The sequence below is a fragment of the Hibiscus syriacus genome, unplaced genomic scaffold (assembly GCF_006381635.1).
Source record: "Hibiscus syriacus cultivar Baekdansim isolate YM2019G1 unplaced genomic scaffold, ASM638163v2 tig00111758_pilon, whole genome shotgun sequence".
NCBI classification, from domain to species: Eukaryota; Viridiplantae; Streptophyta; class Magnoliopsida; order Malvales; family Malvaceae; genus Hibiscus; species Hibiscus syriacus.
In genome coordinates this window covers 1,570,991-1,589,024 of record NW_024063170.1, presented here as the reverse complement: position 1 = coordinate 1,589,024, position 18,034 = coordinate 1,570,991, and positions in this window count along the sequence as shown.

The window sequence follows — 18,034 nt, the reverse complement described above, 5'->3', positions numbered from 1 at the left end:
TAGTTATGTTTTGAGGGTTTTATTATTAGTCGGGTTAAGAGGATATGAGGTTTTCCAAAAAGCTTATAATTACTTCAAATAATACTAAAAGTGAGAACATTTGTAATGTTTTTTTTCAAATGTATAAATGAGAATAAAGTAGGATCAAATAAAACTAGCCTTGTTTAAATGCTCGAGAAATGATCAGGACACCCGAGGCCCTTAAACTGACTAACTATGTTTACTGACGCCTTAACACTCACAATGGGTGGGTTAGTCAGAGGTATGGTGTATGATGCAGAGAATTTCGGGGGTCATATCCTCGGTAAACTAGAGGGGTGTGTATGCTCTGAGATGCAGCCCCTCAGGTGCACCATGATGTCTACCATAAAGTAGAGAGTGAGTATACTCACTAAAGCAGAGTAGTAGACTTGATAGAAAAATAGTAGACCAGATAGAAGTAGACTTGATAGCATGAGCTTTTCAGTGATGCACTTTTAGTATGAGTTAGTTGTTCGTGTGGCACTGAGCTAGTTAGTTCAACCTTTGGATGTTTCCGTTGGCAGGTTAGTAGATAAGCTAGTTCGAGAAGATTTAAAGTGAACGAGGTCCATATCCAATGCAGAGTGGAGTACATCACCAAGTTTTGAAGTGCATGTATATTTATAAAGCAGTTGTAAAGTCACTTAAGAGTCGGTTTGTAATATTTTAAAGTATAAATATTTTATTTTCAGATCCCCACTATAAAGTTTATTTTATATTTTTTATGGATGCTTTTCTTATGAAATGAAATTTTAAAATAGTCTTTTTTAAAGCATGAGAAAGTCAAAAAAAATTGGTCAGTCAATTCGGTGGTTCTGTGTAGTACTCTGATTAATCGAATTTATGTCGTAATGGTCTAGGGTATTACATATTCTAAATTGGAATCATTGATCTAAGAAATTTCTTTCATTTTATAATTATAGTTCTGTATAAGTTAAATATAAACTTTGGCATACATAACTAATTGTCGATGTTAGCTTAAACAATTGAGCACTACTCTTTCCACTTGAGAGGCCCAGGTATTATCTCTGGTGAGCACTCCATTTGGAGTTTATGCACATTTTTGTTTCTTCACCACCTTATTAGTTGAATAAAATTAAATAAAAACAATATAAAAAATTAAAAAATACCATGTCAGCTCTTCTGTTAATTTTTTAATGGAGATATACTAAAATGAAACAAAAATTAGGTATGGTTTTGATTTTTTTAAAGTTTTAGTACTAAAACGGACCAAAACTGATAGTTTGTGTACTAAATACGTACTTTATCTTTTTTTGTTGTTGTATGGTCTCTGTTTTTGTTTAGGTTACAAAAAATTAGGTCAAGAGTGATTCTCCCAGTTCAGGGGCATAGTATATCTAAGACTCAATTGGGATTTATATAAAAATTTATATATTTCCCACCAAAGATGACGATAATAAAATTAGAACTTGACCTTACAAACTCAAATTAATAAATTTCAACTACTTGTGTTGTTGGCACATGATCTCTGTTTTAACTATATTTACTAGTTTAATTATAAATAAGTCACTTTTCCCCAAAAAAATTATAATTTAATCGATCATTTAAAAATATTATTATAAAACAAATAATGACAAATTCTAATATAATAATAATTTTATCTTCAAAACTTTTACATATATCAGTTTGAGTTATAATTTGAAATTATTCAATAAATTTAATTATGTATATTTATTTTTTTATCAATTTAATATTTATTCATCTTTTTCAATAATAGTAATTGATTTCATTAATAATAGAAAGAATTAAAATTACAACGCATCAAATTATTGAGAAAATTGAAGACAATAGTTACTAAAATACTCATACAAAAATAAAATATTAAATATAAAGATACAAAGAAAAACAAAATCTTCCGTTGAGAATGACGACCAACATCAAAAGCTAATAACTTCACAAAATTTTCTTTTTTATGTCAAACGAGACACTTTACGAAGTGATAAAAAGAGTGATGAGTGAACCAAACAATCTGACAGACTACTTCGCTACTCAATTTTGATTACATCGGCAAACAATATTTTACCAAATAAGGGATCTGACTAGACATGAACACCGACAAATCAATTAGAAAACAAATATCGTGATGGTTTTTGTGCGAGTACCAAAAAGATCGCAAAAGTTTGCGAAAACGTACTAAAATCATAAGGAACGTGCCACAAGAAAAGAGAAAAACATGTCAAAAAATAACATAGATTCATATTCAAAATTAAAATGACTCAAAAAGAAAAGAAAATATATAATATAAAAAATAAAAGAACTCATAGTCCCATATGATCGGCAAGCAACATTAAGATTAATACCACCGTCAGGTAAACAAAAATCAAAGAAAAAAAACACAAAATTATCGAAAGAAAATTAGGTTCACCCTATAACCGATTTATTCATTTTCTAAATGACTTACTCTTTATAAATATTATATTATTTTTTTATACAATACTAATTTAACAATAATTTATTGTTATTTTATAATAGAATGTAATTATTCAGTTATTGCTTTGATTTGAAATTCATTTAGTTCGATAATATTATAAAAGTATCAAAGTGATTGGATATTATGTCTATTTATTTTTAAATGATTTTTTTTTCATAATTATAGAAAATATTAAAGTTGTTGAATTTTTTAATATGAGATTTTAAATTTATTAAATTATTTTAAAATTTAAAAGTAATATAATATATAAATTTTGAGAAAAAAATTTAGTAATATATTAAAACAGATTTTAATTTGTAACAATATGTTTACAAAAATATTTTTATTTAAATTATAACTTGGAAAAATAACCCATTTATAATGTGTATTTTAGTACCTGGAATAAGCAAGGAACGTTTGTTGCAGCACTGAGCCTTGACTTCATCCCAGAAAGAAGGAAAAAAAACCAACGCTTATATTTGATAATAACTGTATCAATCCAGCTTTCTTCCACTGAAAACTGAATAATTTGAAGAAAAAAAAGTTGAAGCCTTTCTTTTCCGGAGAAGTGGTGGAAGATGTTTCTAATCCTACATCTCCTAAAGAGGATGCTATGTAAGCTTCCAATCCTGCACTTTCATTTTCATTTCAAAATCTTCATTTTTATCGTTTTCCCTTTAATCAGCTACCCCCATTTTGTGGGACAATTCTGTTACTTGAAGAATTTTAAGTTTTGTTCCTTCGAACATGCCTTCAATAATCACTTGTTGGGTTTTACCGTATAGAGTTATTCAATTATTACGCGTGTTTAATGTAAAATCTGGAACAGCATTTCCCAGTACTTGACTGTATGGATCAAATTTTGTTAATTTAACTTGATCTTAGCAAATCTTTTACTCAAATGAGTGATGGGCAATTTCAAATTTTGAGTCAATTGTAGGTTCCTTGATATACTTCATGAGCCTCCACTATTTGGTCACCGTAAACCAAGTATAGTTGGGGGTGTTTTTTACTGTTTCATACAGGCAAGTTGAAGTTCATCACTATTTTCTATCAAACAATGAATCTTTCAATGTGTAATTAGGCAAGCTCTGATTGTTTTCCAAAATTTTAGGCAGGTTATGCAATATTGGCTGCAACAGCTCCCTGTATATTTCAGCCTCTTGGGAATTTTGTCTTACCGTTGCTTTGCAGTTGCGATGTTGTTCTTTTAGTAGTCACAGGTCTCTTTGCCAGGTCTTCTCTTGTATTTATTGAATGAAAAGAAGAAAAGATGTTGATCCAGATCTCTACCGTCCGTGGGATGCTTTATATTATAGATTTGAATACGAATTCCTTTATTTATCGGTTTGATATAGAAGGAATGCGGTACTATAACAAGGATTTGAGTGCACTGCTAACTTTTAAGTTATTGTTTGAGTTTTACTGGCATTTTTCAACAATATCATGTTTATCAAGTCCAGAAGATACGTTTACAAGTAACTTTACCAATTACTCCATCCTGTTGGTTTCCTAAGTGACATTTAAATTTCGTAGAAGACATTAAATGTTTTTATGTTTTGTAGGGTTATTATAGTTCAGTTAGAAGTTGAAACATATTGTTCGTCTACTATTTGCCATTACAGCTTATGGCGAGTATCTTTTCCTTTATCCGCATGGACGATAATGGCTCATCTCCATGGAACCTTTTCAATTAGGACTTATGATGTAATTTTATAGTAAAAGGTCGTATTTGTCACATCATTATTGTTGTATTAGGAACTGCTGCAATGATGCTTGTCATGGTTTGGCAACCCTACATTAGTTTTCTTTCCACCTCTGCTATACTCAGGTAATCTACGGCTCAGCAATAATTCCATTTTTTTTAAGCTTGAGATATATTTCTTATGATTGTGTAGACATGTGTTTTCATCCTAGAGTTTTCTATTGTTTAGTTTAGTTTATTTTTGTTTTGTTTTATTTTGGTTATATATATATAATTTTAAAAAGAGAAAATAACCTCAGTGACCAAAAATCCCATATAATATACGATTTTAACCAACTTTTTCCAGATTTGCCAAAATGACCAACAAAATCGCAATGCGATCGCTAATTCGCAACGCGATCTCCATTATCGCAAATTCGCGTTGCATTTTCGCAATGCGATAGTTGAAAATCGCGTTGCGATGGTCTACAGTATCGTTGCGATTTTCCCAATTCGCAATGCGAATAAGTAAATCGCAACGCGAATTGGGAAATTCGCAATGCGAATAAGTAAATCGCAACGCGAATTGGGAAAATCGCAATGCGATACTGACTATCGCAATGCGATAATAAAAAATCGCAACGAGATACTTACTTTCGCAACACGATACTGACTTTCGCAACGCGATTTACTTAGCGCCATTCGTATTAACGCGTATTTTTTTTTTCAAATTCCAAACACGTATTTTTTCTTAATAAATCGGAAAATGAACCGTCCACAGTAATCGCAACTCATAACCTCAAACCCAAAAACACAACACTCAGTCCCATCTCCATCTCTCACTCTCTACGGCGAAATCCGTCCCCATCTCCGAAGATTTCCGTCCCCATCGCCGGCGAAATCCCTCACAACCATTCACAGTCAAAAATCCCTCACAATCATTCAGAAATGGAAAATCAACCTCCGAGGGTTAGTTTTTTTATTTTTATTTTGAAATTTTTGCATTATTTTAGGTTTTTCATATTGAGATTGATGATAAGTTTACTGGTAATTTCAATAATAGATTAACCATTTCACTTAGATTTCTTATTAAATTCATTCGATTGCTGCCAATACTGCTAAACTGTTTAGCCTGTGAAGTTAGTATTTGTCTTTGCTTTGTCTTTTGGTTGAAGTAATGCAGAAGAAGAATAGTTTCGAGAATGAGAATCGCAACGCGGAAATGACTATCGCAACGAGATAATCGCAACGCGAAATGAAAATCGCAACGCGAAACCAAAATCGCATTGCGATTTTCATTTCGCGTTGCGATTTTAATTTCGCGGTTGCGATTTTCATTTCGCGTTGCGATTGTCTGGTCGCGATAGTCATTTCGCGTTGCGATTCTCTCGTTGCGATAGTCATTTCCGCGTTGCGATTCTCATTATCTCGTTGTGATTTTCATTTCAACCAAAAGACAGAAACAGTGTTGCAAATTTTAGTTTCAAGAATAAACTACTATTTATGTTTATTGTTTTGTTTTTGGTATATCTTGACAGTGTAATTTTTGGTATATCTAACTTGGTATGTTTATTGTTTTTTTGTAGAAATTTTTTTCGGCTTCATTGACATTAAGGAATAAAGTTAGCCTAGCCACTACAATTGCTTCGAAGCTTTCACCTGCACAAAGAAAATTGTTTGAAGAAACCTGCTTCGGGCCATGGCTGAGAGTACAGCATCCGGGTGGAGATGCTAGTTTGACCCATTTGTGGCTTCAGACCATGACTAGCGATCTACCCGACAGTATACAACGTGGTGAGGAAGAGATATGGTTTCATTTTCCACCGGCGTATACTTGTTTTGGGCGGAAGGAGTTATGCTTAATCACTGGTCTACGATTCGGACACGATGATGTAGGCCGGTACACTCGTCATATCACCCGCCCATCATGGTTATCCAGGGTTTTTCCTGATGAGTCAATAGAGAAGCCGAACTTACACGTCGACGACATGAAGAAATTGTTTAATAAGAAAGATGGTTTTACTCGGATGAATGACGTCGATGTTGTCCGAGTATGCCTTCTACTACTTTTGTATGCCGGCTTTCTAGGTAGAGAGGCCAGACAACCTATTCCTCAGGAGCTAATATTATTGGTAGAGGACCTAAATGCATGGAATCTGTTTCCGTGGGGTTCGTATATATGGAAAGCTACCTGGACTAAGTTGTCGTCTGCCTTTGATGACCGCAAAAGTTTGCGGGGCGATGGGTCCAAATACACTTTGTCAGGCTTTGTTTGGGCCTTTAAGGTAAGAATTTCTATATAATGTTTTCAAAATTATAATTAATTATTTAACAATTACTAATGTTTGTTATTATATTGTTTGTAGATTTGGATATTCGAGGCTTTCCCCAGCATGCAGACATATGCATTAAAATCCTCAGATGATATTCCTAGGGCTATTTCCTGGAAGAGGAAACGTATGTTGGATTGGGAAGACTTAATACCATATGCGATAATAAATAATGTAAGTTAACACAAATACTATCATATATAAACAAGTTATTAATAGTAGACGTTTAACTTTGTTTTAGTTTTTATATTATTAGGAGGCCAACACTCCATTAATGAGACTGACACCCACGGAGGCTGAGCTTGCCACTGATTGGTGGCAAGCTAGTCAGCGTTTTTTTGATGGCACGAATGATGAGCAACCTCCACTTCCTCCACTTCGAGAGCCATCACCTCACCCAGAGCCATCACCTGATCGACCCGACTATACACCTCTACAACGAGAGCCATCACCTATCCCGTCACATCATCGAGTCTCTTCTCCACCATCACCTCATGATAGGCGACCGACAAAGATGCCACGACTTCTATCTCCCTGTTGTCAAGGGAGTTACGTGATGAGGTCAATGCCTTGGGTGAGGAGATCGGTACTCTACGCGATAACGATGGTGCATGGCGTGTGGAGGTGTCTACTTTACGTGGTGAGGTTGCCGCTCTACGTGAGATGGTAGTATCGTTGCAGAATGAGGTTCATACTCTACGCAACGAGGTAAGTTTAAGATTTTCCATATTTAACTTGATGATAAATTTACTCGTAATTTCACTTAAATTAACCATTTCACTTAGATTGCTTAGTAAATTTATTCGGTTGCTGCCAAAACTGCTAAACTTTTTACTTTAACACTGTGAAGTTAGTATTTGTCTTTGTTTTGTCTTTTGGTTGAAAGTTTGAAATATATTTATCTTTGTTTTCACTGTTTAAATATCATGTCTGTTTATTTACTGATATTTGTATTTTTATTTAGCGGACCGATAAGGTGGATGCTTTACGTCGGGTTTTTCTTGCACGACAGAGTTCACGCATCAGACGGCGTGCACGTGCTATTAAGTCTCCGTATACCCCAATAGTGCGAAGACACCGCAAGAAGAAGCCCGACTCGCCTATCATCCCTCAAGAGTCCACTCCTATCGTTGAAGAGGCCCCTATCATTCCTCGAGAGTCCCCTCCCACCGTTCAAGAGGCCACTGTCATCGTTGAAGAGGTCCCTCCCACCATTCAAGAGCCCGATTCACATGGCGTCATATGTAGGATTCTTGAGAAACCCTCTGACGTGCCGGACATGATGGATTCAAGTTGGCTCTCGTATGAGTTACCGGCCAGTACCATACCGGTATCTGAAGAGGAGAGGAAACAACTACCGGACACAATTCTGGATAACACCCTTTGGGCTAAGACCGCAGTTGATTTTTATCTACACGAGCGAAGCCAGGGGTGTTTCACTGACATATGCAAGCTCAATGATGATATCTATTTGTTGCTTGATCGGTCTTGGTGGGGCGTATTATTAGGGGTCGAAGACAATGGCTATTTCGATGGAGGGGTAAGTCTTATATTTTTCTTATATTTTCATTTGATTAATTTGTTTAAAAATTAATGTAATTCACTAATATATGTATTTTTTTGTAAAACAGCATATCGATGCGTGGGTGTCACGTCTACTAATAATTAGGAAACTTAAGGAAAATAAAAGAAATACACGGTATACAATAATGCCGACGGCTTTTAACGCAGTTCACTTGAAGAATCAACGAGATGAATCATTTGCGTTGGGCAATGGACAAGCTAAACTTTATCCTGCATGGTGGGAGGTCGATAAGGTTAGTGTTTATTTTAGATTGAGTTTAAAGGTATTCATAAATAAGTGCGCAAATGAATGAATTATTACTTATGATTGCAGGTGTTTATCCCTGTTTTGGAACGTAACCATTGGCTTCTCGTCGAGCTTCAGATCCCATCCCTTAAGGCAATAGTATATGACAGCATGATAAATTACATATCATTGGCTGATTTAAGAGATATTATTAAGGGATGGAGCTCTTATTTGGCTAAATACTTGGATGCGATAAATTATTGGACTCGTTCTGGAAACAAGAAGCCAAAGAAGCTCAATATTACAGTTAGCAGAGACGAGACCGCACCACAACAAACAAAAGGACCCAGAGGGGATTGTGGTCCTCTCGTATGCTTGGCGTTGGACCGTTTGATCACAGGAAGTATAAAGTATCTACCTCCCACCGATATAGATAGAGCTGCAGTAGGCTTGTGGTTTCGACATTATATGGCTAGATCGATATATACGAGACGCTGCCTACCTGCATCCGCGTTATAAAATGTCCATAAACAATTGGTATGTTTATAGGCTTGTGGTTTGAAAATGTTTGGTTAAGTACCTAGAATTCAATAATTTGCTGTTTGTAGGTTTTAGATGTGTAGAAAGTGTTGTTTGAGCAAATGTTTGGTTTATGCAGGTTAATCTCAGAAGTGAGCTGCGTGAAAATGATGTATGGCTGCAAAAGTTGATTCAATAGTAGAAGTGTTATTTTCTCTAATAATTATTGCTTATTTTTGATTGTTTAATTGATTTGTAAAAGGTGATTTGTAAAAGTTGATTTGTTTAATTGATGTTAACATAATTCTTATTTGTGCTTGTTTAATTGATTGAAATGTAATGGTTGATTTTGTTGATTTCAATATGCATTATGTTAAAGGCAAAAAGTACTATCGCAATGCGAAATGAAAATCGCAACGAGAGAATCGCAACGCGAAATTAAATTCGCGTTGCGATTTTCATTTCGCATTACGATTCCCTCGTTGCGATTTTCATTTCGCATTGCGATTCTCTCGTTGCGATTTTCATTTCGCATTGCGATAGTAATTTCCGCGTTGCGATGGACATTAAGATGATTGCCTATTAAGTGATAACAACTGGAACAGATCATAGCAATTTTCAAACTCAAGTTACTAATACATGCCTAACTGAAAATGTTAAAAGTTCACACATAAAATCTACATAATACAACGTTTGAATTTAAAAATCACCTAAGTTAACAGACCCAAAAGGTGAAGCCAGTTGTGATTGGGATTTTAAAGATGATTGCGATTTTGATTGCCTTTTTCTTGACACCATATGAGCTTTGGATTTTGATGATGATCCATATTTTGGTAGAGGAAAAGATGATTGTGATGGCACTGGTGATCCACATGTCAACCTTGTATGACCACTTTCCTTGCACCGACTACATGTCGATCTCTTCTTCTCTTCACCCTTAGACGGTATACGATCGTGACTTTTTGGTCGGCCAGGTAGCCTTATGTCCATGGTTGGTGGCAAAACTGTTTGTAAGTCATCTGGTATGTCCCACTCAGAAGGATGTGAAATAGGGTAGACAATCTCGGCATAAGTCTGTCGATATACTTCTGTAGTGTAGCAATCCATAGCGTATGTGCTTGAATCATCTTGGTTTAGATGAAGAGCAACTTTTATAACATGGCCACATGGATAACCAGATGTTTGCCATTTCATACAACTACACGTCCTTGCATTTAGATCGACAAGCCCATTTAAGTTATTATCCAGTACTTCAAACAAAGTGTTTGAACATGGTTCAACTCTCCATGACGTTGACTTCACAACACGTTTCGTTATCTTTTTTTCAGTCCATGGTGTAACACGATGTTCCAATGTTCCTGTAAATTTAAATAAATAATACTTAGTAAAATATATCCCAATGTTCCTGTAAATTCAAAGAAATAATACCTGCATGGTTTCTTTTCTTGTAGTACCACTGTTGAATAGAGGCTCGAAAAAACTCCATTAACATAGTAATGGGTAATTTCCGGGAATGACGACTTAGAGCGTTAATTGATTCTGCACTATTAGACGTCATGAAACCATATCTTGCTCCAAGTTGATGTACTCTTGACCATCTTTCAAACCCGACATCTTCTAGTGTTTGAGCACACTGAGGCAAAACACGTCTTAAACAGTTTATATGCTTATTGAAATCCACTTCCCGATAAGCCTTTACAGCCTTCCAGTATGTCCATTTGTGCTTTTTTATACCAGCAGACCTTGATTTTAGATTTCTATACAAATGAACACCACAAAGTCCATGAAAAGCATCTGGGAAACACCTTCTAACAGCGTTGTCAATTGAGTTTGCCCTATCGGATATGATTGTCAGATTGCTAATAGGACCTATGCAATCCCTAAGATGCCCCATAAACCATGTCCATGAATCAGAGGTTTCAGATTTGCCAACCCCGTAAGCTATTGGCAATATCCCATTGTTAGCATCCATGGCTACTGCTAATAAGTTTACTCCAAGGTATCGACCTTTCAAATGTGCTCCGTCAACTATAATAACTGGGCGCATGCAAGTAATAAACGAACGAATCTACAAAATAATATACACAAGAAATATAATCATTTAAATTTTAAATGCATGTAACTAACAGAAATGAGTCAACAAAATTATATTGATTTACTAACCGCAGCACCAATGGCGATAAACAGCAACTCAAAGCGTCCATCTCTATCTGTTTTGATATGAGTTACCGACCCAGGATTTTTCAGCTTTAAATTATGACAATAAGCCGACAGTTGGGCAAACGATGCTTCTGGCGACCCCCTCAACAATTCCAAGGCATAACATTTGGCTCTCCAAGCTTGAGAATATGATATACTAATCTTGAACCGAGCATTCATGTCAGTCATAATTTCATGTCCCCGATATACCCTGCCATTCAAAACATTAACTCAGCCAGAAAACCACCCAACACTTTTTTGTTTGCCTGTCTATGGTGAGGAAAAACTTGGGTTCTTGAACATGTATGTTTATCAATAAAGGTCCTAACTTGAAACATTGCACAATCTTTTATCCTCTTTGCAATCATACGCCACGTACAGTTTTTGTCAATCGTACACCTTGTTTCGAAACGATCTTTGCTTGATTTGTTAACTTTTAGTTGATAGCCATCTTCCACACATTTCGTATACAAAGCTATCTTCAAGTCTTCCTTTGTATCAAAACAATCATCTTTCTTGATACGAATAACTTTTGTGTAACAATCAACTGCTTTCTTTGCCAACTCTTCTTCCGGTAACTGAAGTAATTCTGGCATATTCCAGTTATACTCTCGTGGCATTTTCTTTTCTTCGGGGACTTTTTCTTCTTCTTTTTCTTCTTCAGGATTATATGAATTACAGAATGGATGTTCAACATGTTCATTCACAGTCGTAACTTCCTCCTCATTATCATCAACAACATCTTCCTCGACAACGGGTGTTTCATCATCAAAATTCGGGTATTGACCAATATCAAAATCATTACACGCAGGGTCTGTTTCTTCTTCTGAAACATCATCAAAATTCGTGTATTGACCAATATCAAAGTCCGGGTATTGACCAAGATCAAATTTCGAATACTGACTAGTACTCACAATTTTTTCTCTTGGCTCATCATCGTCTAATTGGTCAATACGAAAACCGGAATTTGGTGCTGAAAGTTGATTTGGATTTGGATTAGAGAAAGGCTGTGGGTTTTGAGACCCACTTAGTTGATTACTACCCGCTACTGACCCAACAATACTACTTCTAGGTTCAACAACATACAATGTAACATCATCACTTGAAACATTAATGTAAGCAATGAATCGTTCAACATCTTCATTGTCGGTTAACAAATAAACTTTACCATTTCTCTGATAAGATAGCCTAAATCCACTTAGGGGCTCTAAATTCAATTTTTTTGAAACACGTAACATTAGGGTTTCATAAGTTAACTTCTTTAATGACAGTTTTAGTTGAAGATTCATGGGTAAAGGCATATATTGTAAAACACCATGAACATTCTCCCATGACCCTCCAAAACACAAATCTATCCAAACATGATCAACATTAGATGATTTCATGGTTGTAACTAAACAAACGAGATGCGAAACTAAGACCTGTTGCCGGATGGGGAAGGATGTCGTTGGATATTGGAACGGATGTCGCCGGAGAGAGTGATAGATGGAGATGGAATGAGTTGCGATTTAGGAATTTAGGTTATGAGTTGTTGCTGCTGCGTATATATACATACACAAAAAATTTGGCTTGTGAAACTAAAACCTGTTGCGAACTTTGAAACTCGCATTGCGATTCTGTATTATCTAGTTGCGAAAGTTAGAATCGCGTTGCGAAAGGCAATCATTTGACCATCGCAATGCGAACTGCAAATCGCAACGATAGAATCGCAATGCGAAATGAAAAAGGCAACGAGGATTAACATGCATAAACTTTTAACAATTATTATTGAATTCTAGGTACTTAACCAAACATTTTCAAAACAAAAGGAGTATATATGTTAACAAAACTTGCATTATGTGTATTTTATGTGTGCACTTTTAACATTTTCAGTTAGGCATGTATTAGTAACTTGAGTTTGAACATTGCTATGATCTGTTCAGTTGTCATCACTTAATTCATTTGACTATCGCAACGCGAAAATGGTTATCGCAACGAGAAAATCGTAATGCGAAATGAAAATCGCATTGCGATTTTCTCGTTGCGATAACCATTTCGCGTTGCGATAGTCTGTTTTGCCTTCAACATAAAGCAGATTGAAAATCAACAAATCAACTATTACATTTCAACACAAATTATGTACACATCAATTAAACAAATCAACATTTACAAATCATCTTTTACAAATCAATTAAACAATCAAAAAATAATAATAATTCTTATTTCTTCATCAATTATTGAATCAAGAATCAACAACTTTGTGACCCTGTACATCCATTTCACGCAGCTCACTTAAGGATTAACCTGCAGAAACCAAACATTTGCTCAAACAAGACTTCCTACACATCTAAAACCTACAAATTATTGAATTCTAGGTACTTAACCAAACATTTTCAAACCAAAAGGAGTATATATGTTAACAAAACTTGCATTATGTGTATTTTATGTGTGCACTTTTAACATTTTCAGTTAGGCATGTATTAGTAACTTGAGTTTGAACATTGCTATGATCTGTTCAGTTGTCATCACTTATTAGACATTCATTTGACTATCGCAACGTGAAAATGGCTATCGCAACGCGAAAATGGTTATCGCAACGAGAAAATCGCAATGCGAAATGAAAATCGCATTGCGATTTTCTCGTTGCGATTTTCATTTCGCATTGCGATTTTCTCGTTGCGATTTTCATTTCGCATTGCGATTTCATTTCGCATTGCGATTTTCTCGTTGCGATAGCCATTTCGCGTTGCGATAGTCTGTTTTTCCTTCAACATAAAGCAGATTGAAAATCAACAAATCAACTATTACATTTCAACACAAATTATGTACATATCAATTAAACAAATCAACATTTACAAATCATCTTTTACAAATCAATTAAACAATCAAAAAATAATAATAATTCTTATTTCTTCATCAATTATTGAATCAATGAATCAACAACTTTGTGACCCTGTACATCCATTTCACGCAGCTCACTTAAGGATTAACCTGCAGAAACCAAACATTTGCTCAAACAAGACTTCCTACACATCTAAAACCTACAAACAACAAATTATTGAATTCTAGGTACTTAAACAAACATTTTCAAACCAAAAGGAGTATATATGTTAACAAAACTTGCATTTGACTTACCAATTAACAATGGACACTTTCATAACGCGGATGCAGGTAGGCAGCGTCTCGAATATATTGCTCTAGCCATATATGCCGAAACCACAAGCCTACTACAGCTCTATCTCTATCGGTGGGAGGTAAAAACTCGGTGCTTCCCGTCGTCAAACGCGCCAAGCAAAGGCATACGAGAGGACCACAATCCCCTCTGGCTCCCGACGATTGCTGTGGCGCGGTCTCGTCTCTGACAATTGTGACATTGAACTTCTTTGGCTTCTTGTGTCCAGAATGACTCCAATACTTAATCCCATCCAAGAATTTAGCCAAATGAGAGCTCCATCCCTTGAAAATATCTCTCAAATCAGACAGTGATATGTAATTGATCATGCTATCATACACTATTATATTCAGGGATGGGAGCTGAAGTTGGACGAGAAGCCAGTGACGACGTTCCAAAACAGGGATAAACACCTACGATCATAAGTAATAATTCATTTATTTGCGCACTTATTTATTAACACCTTTAAAAAATTTAAAAAATTAACACTAACCTTATCGACCTCCCACCATGCAGGATAAAGTTTAGCTTGTCCATTGCCCAACAAAAATGATTCATCTCGTTGATTCTTCAAGTGAACTGCGTGAAAAGCCGTCGGCATTATTGTATATAGCGAATTTTTTTTATTTTTCCTAAGCTTCCTTATTATTAGTAGACGTAACACCCATGCATCGATATGTTGTTTTACAAAAAAATACATATATTAGTGAATTACATTAATTTTTAAACAAATTAATCAAAATCATATATAAGACAAATATAGTCTTACCTCCCCATCCAAATAGCCACTGTCTTCAACCCCTAATAGCACACCCCACCAAGACCGATCAAGCAACAAAAACATTTCATCGTTGAGTTTGCTGATGTCAGTGTAACACCCTTGGCTCCGCTCATGTAGATAAAAATCAACTGCGGTCTTAGCCCAAAGGGTATTATCCACAATTGTTTCCGGTAGTTGTCTCCTCTCCACTTCAGATACCGGAAGGGTACTAGCCGGTAACTCATACGAGAGCCAACTCTCATCCATCATGTCCGGAACCGGTGGGGGTTTCTCAATACTTCGATATATTACCCCATGTGAATCGGGCTCTGGAATGGTGGGAGGGACCTCTTCAACGATGACAGTGGCCTCTTGAACGGTGGGGGGGAATCTTGAGGGAGAATAAGGGCCTCTTGAACGATTGGAGGGGACTCTTGAGGGATGACCGGTGAGTCGGGCTTCTTCTTGCGGAGTCTTCGCACCATTGGGGTGAACGGAGACGTAATAGCACGTCCACGCCGTCTGATGCGTGAACTCCGTCGTGCAAAGAAAACCCGACGTAAAGTATCCACCTTATCGGGCCGCTAAAAAAAATTAATACATAAATCAGTAAATAAAAAGACATGATATTAAACAAAGACAAATATGTTTCAAACTAGCATTGTATTCACCCAAATCATTATTCTATCATAGTTCACAAAATGCTCAGATAACATTCCAGAAGTAAGCACTTATATAAACATTTAAAAGGACAACATATATAAACATTCCAGAAGAAGAATAGTTTACTTTCGCAACACGAAACTTAAAATCGCAACGCGAAATGACTATCGCAACGCGGAAATGGCTATCGCAATGCGAAATGAAAATCGCAACAACAAAATCGCAACGCGAAATGAAATCGCAACGCGAAACACAAATCGCATTGCGATTTTGTCGTTGCGATTTTCATTTCGCATTGCGATAGCCATTTCCGCGTTGCGATAGTCATTTTCGTGTTGCGAAAGTAAACTATTCTTCTTCTGCAAATTGAAACTTGAATGGATTGCATTACTTCAACCAAAAGACAAAAACAAAACCAAAAACAAATACTAACAAAAACAGATTGGCAGCAACTGAATGAATTACGAGTATGAAAAATCTTAAACTTACCTCGTTGCGTAGAGTATGAACCTCATTCTGCAACGATGCTACCATCTCACGTAGAGCGGCTACCTCACCGCGTAATGTAGACACCTCAACACGCCATGCACCATCGTCTTTGCGTAAAGTACCGACCTCCTCACGCAAGGCATTGACCTCATCACGTAACTCCCCTAACTCATCCCGTTGAGGTGGAGGTGGAGAATAGGGAGATAAACGTCGTGACATCTTTGCCGGTCGCCTATCTTGCGGTGATGGTGGAGAAGAGGCTCGATGATGTGAAAGAATAGGTGATGGCTGTCGTTGTGGAGGTGTATAGCCGGGTCGATCAGATGATGGCTCTAGGTGAGGTGATAGCTCTGGGCGAGGTGATGGCTCCCGAAGTGGAGGCTGCTCATCAACCTTTCCATCAAAAAAACGCTTACTAGCTTGCCACCAATCAGTGGCAAGCTCAGCTTCCGTGGGTGTCAGCCTCTGTAGAGGAGTGTTGGCCTCCTAACAATATAAAAGCTTAAACAAAGTTAAATGTGTACTAGTAATAACTTGTTTATAAACATATGGTAGTATTTATGTTAACTTACATTATTTATTGTCGTATACCGTAGTAAATCTTCCCATTGCAAGGTTCGTTTCCTCTTCCAGGAAATAGCCCTGGGAATATTATTTGAAGTTTTTATTGCATATGTCTTCATGGCGGGAAAGGCCTCAAATATCCAAATCTACAAACAATATAATAACAAACATTAGTAATTGTTAAATAATTACTTATAATTTTGGAAACATTATATAAAAATTCTTACCTTAAAGGCCCAAATAAAGCCTGTCAAAGTGTATTTGGAACCATCGCCATGCAAACTTTTTCGATCATCCAAGGCAGACGATAACTTATTCCATGTAGCTTTCCATAAATACGAGCCCCACGGAAACAGGTTCCACGCATTTAGGTCTTCTACCAATTTGATTAGATCATTTGGAATAGGTTGTCTGGCCTCTCTACCTAAAAAGCCGGCATGCAAAAGAATTAGAAGGCATACTCGGACAACGTCGACGTCATCCATCCGAGTAAAACCATCTTTATTATTCAAAAATCTTGTCAGGTCTTCTACGTGTAGACTCGGCCTCTCCAGCTCAGGAAAAACCCGGGATAGCCATGATGGGCGGGTAATGTGTCTAGTATACCGACCTACATCATCGTGTCCGAAGCGTAGACCGGTGATTAAGCAAAACTCCTCCCGCCCAAAACACGTATACGCCGGTGGAAAATCAAACCATATCTCTTCATCACGACGTTGTATAGTCTCTGGTAGATCTCTAGTCATGGTTTGAAGAAACAGGTGTGTCAACATTGCATCTCCACCGGGATGTTGTACTTTCAGCCATGGCCCGAAGCATGTATCCTCAAACATTTTTCTTTGTGCAGGTGAAAGCTTCGACGCAATTGTTTTGGCCAGGCTGACTTTATTTCTCAAGGTAAATTGAGCCGAATAAAAGTTCTACAAAAACAATAAACATACTAAATTAGATATACCAAAAACTACACTGTGAAGATATACCAAAAACAATAATAAACATAAATAGTAGTAGTTTATTCTTCAAACTTAAATATGCAACACTGTGAATTTCGTATTTGTCTTTGTTTTTTGGTTGAAGTAATGCAATTCATTCAAGTTTCAATTTGCAGAAGAAGAATAGTTTCTGAAAATGAAAATCGCAACACGAAAATGACTATCGCAACGAGAGAATCGCAACGCGAAACTAAAATCGCGTTGCGATTCTTGGTTGATTTAATAAGCAATCTAAGTGAAATGGTTAATCTATTATTGAAATTACCAGTAAACCTATCATCAATTTCAATATGAAAAACCTAATAATAATGCAAAAATTTCAAAAAGAAAATAATTAAAAAAACTAACCCTCGTTGGTTGATTTGGTTGATTTTCCATTTCTGATTGTGAGGGTGGCTCTGAGAGATTTAGATAGATGGAT